Below are 4,589 nucleotides of genomic sequence, written 5' to 3' on the forward strand. Positions count from 1 at the left end.
AAAACCAAAAAAAAAAAAAAAAATGCCCTTCTCTAAGCAGTTCCCAGGTTAAATGACTTGCTCCCTTTATCATCTCACTACTTGCTCACTACTTGTACCTACTTTGAAAGACACTATCACACAGTCCAATTGTTCTCCAGCCAAGTATCTGGGATTACATTTTTATTCATACAATAACTGATAAACAAAGTGGGTTGTTGCTATTTTGGAGAGTTTTCACTGCTGGTGAATAACAAAATGAATTATTGCTATTGTGGAGCATTTACATCGCCTAGAAAGATAATAAACGTAAATTTATTTAGGGTAAAGCCTGGGCATATGGAGTTCCAGATTAAAGACTTCTTCCCTTTGAGGTGTATAACTCACAACATGTTTTGGGAAGAAAAAAGGAAAAATCGCCAAATCTTCTAGATTGAAATTTGATTTCATACTTTTTTTGAGGGTCTGCAGTATAGACTAAGGAAGAAGAATAAATCTAACGTCTCTTATGTGGTTATTATATACTGACATGAGATCTACACACATTGGTCCATATATTTACCCATGGTTCCACCCATAAGAAAACTACTTCAACCACAATTGCTTGAATTAAGTATTTCTGATGATCTTCCTGCATGCAGTCACCTACATTAAGGGTTTCTCAGAGGTTTGTGGGGTTTTTGTTTGGTAAGTTTTTTAGGACAGGATCTCAAGGCTAGCTGTACATCCAAGGTGTCCCTCCCTCCTCTATCTCCCAAGTGCAGCTCACCAGCCAACACCACACCCAGCATTTCGGTAGCCCAAAGTTGTACTTATGTCTCATTTGTAGGTCATAGTTATAAGAATAAGGTATGATCTTATCCTCACTTTTGATTACCTGGTATTCCAAGATTATTGTTATTCATGTTTTCAACTTTGGATATAATACAAATGTCAAAATATAACTCTTCAAGTATTGCTGTAAGGGCAAAAGTTTTCAAAAATAATAATGCAAAACATCTATAAATTCTTTGTCTAAATTATCAATTGCTGATGAATTAGTAATTGCCCAAACCAAGTTGAAATGTACTATGCCCACTCAATGTTAACATCTTGCAACAAAGATCTTTGTGTAATGGCACATTTATAAATTTATAATTGTCTCAATTTTTTAAAAAGCAGCCCGAAGAGAACTTCATCTCAAAGGACTGCATAACTCTCTCCAAAGTATATATTTTTAACTGTCAATTCAAAAAAGAATTCAAAATTTTTGAATTTTTTCTAAATATATATAAATTTTTATATTTTATAAAAATGTAGATATTTTACCAAATATCTAAGTCCTATGAATATGTTAAGAAACATTCACTTGCTTCAAAAATACAACAAAAGTCAGGCAGTGGAATACACATGGCAGACAGAAGGTTGAGACAGGAGGATTTTGCCAAGTTCCAAGGCCAGCCTTAGCCTTGGTATAATGAATACCATGGCCAGCTAGGCAACACAGCAAAACCCTGTCTCAGAAAACAAAAGCAAACAAACAACAAAATTGAAATGAAAAGACATTTGCACAGATGAGACATTCAGTAATGACCACAACTCAATGAAAGGAGCAAACCATGCCCAGTTTTAATTAGATAATCATTTCTAGGCACCTGTGTTGATCTTTGTGGCTCAAACTGTTCAAACGGAATTTGACCGCAACAACTTAATCTCCATAATTAAAGACCTTTACGTAGGTCTTAAGTTTCATCTATTCCCTGTTCTGGCACTTTAAACAAGCATACTGTAGTCATTCTGCAGACTTGCTACCAAAAGAAAGTGTAACATATTTGAAATTGGTTGCGTTTTTTAATAGATCGCATTTTAAATAGCATGGCCTTTTCCTTCCTTCGCCAACCTGTTCTATAAAACTAGCGTCTTAAGAATCTCACTGCAAAGCAGGTTCTAGCAAGCGTAGCAACTGATCCCAGTCTCTCTCTGCATGATCAAATTTAGATGAAACCCTAAGGGAGAAGAAAACATAACAAGCAATTTACCTGTTCCTCGCTTGCTCTTTGGAATCCTTAAAGTGGCAGAAACTTTTTTAAAAGGAAAAAAAAAAAAAAAAACCACTTTAAGTTGCACTAAATTGGGGCTAATTACTTTAACAAAAAAAAAAACAACAACAACAAAAGCTCTGCTATATCCAAGACATTCTAACACTACTAAATGTTACTTAAGTCTTCCAGCAGCAAAAAGGCAAAAACTTCATTAAGTTATTTAAAGCAGATCTGCTCATATCATCGGAGAACTTGTCCCATCTGTTTAGAGAGTAACCTAAGTTACTTACTTCAGACGGCATTTAGTTAAAATGAAATTAGGTTATGTTTCACAACGCAGATGTCGCCCATAAAGAAGTGTTGGATGACTTTAGTGAATGGAAAATCTGCATCTACTGTTGCTTCGCATCCGCCGATCTGGAGTGGGTTGCTCAATGAACCAGAAGCATGCTCCCTACCAACCTCCCTGGCACCTGACCGCTCTTTCCACAACGTAGCAGCAAACAAAACGGAAAGAAAAATAAGTGCAACGAAGACCCCGCCTTTTCTCCGGTGTGGCAAGAGGGCCACCGGAGGTGAGGTTGAGGGAACACCGCGACACTCTCTGCAAAGGCGGGTGCGGTCTGCAGAGAGCGGCACAGCCTCTTCAGGGGCTGTCACAGGAAAACCCCAAGCCCTGTCTTAAACCGCCCCGAGCGACAAAGCGTCAGGTCTTCCCCCGCTCGCGGGGGGCTTCCGGCGAGCCCCGCCACCGCCCTGTCAAACTTCGGGAGGGGCAGACACTCGGGACCCAGAACGCAGAGCCGCCCCCGCCCCCATCCCAGGTCCCTGCTGGGCTTTGTACCGCTGCAGACGCACCTACCGTGGGCCCCAAAACACGCCACCCCCGCCAGCCTTGCCAATCTCCCTTCCCGAAGGGACAAAGGAGCGGGGAGAGGAACTCGCGGCGCGGGGTGCCCGGGAGCGCCCACAGCCCGAGCTCGGAACATGGGACAGAGGGAGTACAGTCACCCCAAAGGCACGACTCCGCCGCCCCCCAACTCCAGGGACGAGCGCCACTCACCAATGCGGAGCCCCTGAGGAGGCGGCTCGCCGGGAGCAGGCTTCCGCGGGATCACGGTGACCCCCGAGCCCGGGGTCCTAGTGTCAAGTGGGAACCCCCAACTTCTCTCGGTGGCGGCGGCCGGCGGCAACTGCGAGCCAGCCCCGGGGGAGGGCGCAGTCTAGCTGCGGCGGGGGCTCGGCCCCGAGCGGCGCGGGAACTCGGGTCCCTCGGCCCCGCGGGCCAGGGCGGGCCCCCCGTTTCCTCCCCTACCGCCGGCGGCTCTCGGCAGCGGCCAAGTCGAACACCGCTGCCGCTCGGGCTGCCGCTGCCGCTGCCGCTACCACCGCCGCCCAGCTGGGAGCGCGTCGCAGCCGAATGCTGTCATCCGCCTTGACGCCGCCTCGCTGGCCGCCGCGAGCCGCCACGAGCCTCCACCTTCCAGGCCCCGCCCCCTCTCGCCTCGGCCCCGCCCCCAGCCCCTGCTCCCCGCCACGCCCTCTTCCCGTCACGTGACGCCGCAAGGGGGCGGGCCTGGGTATCGGCTGCGGACTCGGAGCCTAGCGCCGTGGCTGCAGCCCGGACCCTGGCTGTAATGGCGAGCTGTGGCGGTCATCTCGCCTCCGGGTGCTCCTTCAGGAGGCCCTGGCGTCGAGGACCCGGTCCGCTGGTCCCCTGAGCGAGGCCTTGGGGGAGGTCGGAACCCGGCCGGCCTCACCTGAGCCGATCAGGACCCCGCCTTCCGACCTCCTTCCTGCTCGGTCCAGATCCTCAGCGAGCCCTAGAGGAGGCTTCAAGTCGAAATTGTGGCTTGAAAAGCGTTTGGGTACTGCTGCTTCCTGTTCGCAGCAGAACGCTCACTGTGGCGTCTTATTTGCTGTGTTCCTCTGAAAAGAAAGGTTTGAAACGTGGATTTCGGTCACGCTGGGATGAAAATAGCCTAGCAGGCTTTTTTTTTTTCTTCCTAGTCATGTTCAGGATCCTCGTGCCAGCTTTTACAGTCATTAAGTTTTACAGTGAGATTGGTGACAGTTTAAACAAATACGTGGCAGTTTGGCAATGCCTCTCAATTTGAAAATAAAGCCTGAGTTTATTTTTAAGTACCTCAACTCGTACACTTCATCTTTGGCTTTTTTTTAACCATGACCCCAGGAACCCCTCTCCATCCAGTTGATGAGAGAACGGGGTAGAGGTGGTCATTCGAGGAAAGCAAGCTACAGTACAGAAGAACAAAAAGAGGACACTCAGCCCCGCTAACAAGGCAGTTTTCTGTGACAAAAATTCCTTGCTTTCCCTTCTACTTTAGAACTGTGTGTTTTGTTTTAAATTTACACAATTTCCATTACATTTCCTGGACAGGAAATCAGATGACATTTGGATCATCTTCAAATGATACTTCCGAATAAATAGGCCACGGAGTTTGGCCTGTTATTGATCTACCTCATAGCGGTAGAATCAAAGACTTGCCTGGTCATTACGCTGCCCGAGGAAAGAGCAACTGACTGCCCAGTTAAATTATGCCAGGCCCCGAATCAGATATCTTTCAA

At 47.0% G+C, this 4,589-nt stretch overlaps 1 protein-coding gene across 8 annotated transcripts in view; it reads right to left on the bottom strand.

Moving 5' to 3' along the window:
• Nucleotides 1–3,459, bottom strand: part of Osbpl8 (oxysterol binding protein like 8) — a 138,633-nt gene extending 135,174 nt beyond the window's left edge. For all 8 annotated transcript variants that reach the window (XM_026784483.1, XM_026784481.1, XM_026784479.1 and 5 more), the window contains exon 1: nt 3,064–3,459. The gene's annotated coding sequence lies outside the window, so the exon portion shown is untranslated. The remainder of the gene's footprint in view (nt 1–3,063) is intronic.
• Nucleotides 3,460–4,589: the final 1,130 nt, after the last annotated feature.

Source organism: Microtus ochrogaster, chromosome 24, assembly GCF_000317375.1.
Source record: "Microtus ochrogaster isolate Prairie Vole_2 chromosome 24, MicOch1.0, whole genome shotgun sequence".
NCBI lineage: Eukaryota > Metazoa > Chordata > Mammalia > Rodentia > Cricetidae > Microtus > Microtus ochrogaster.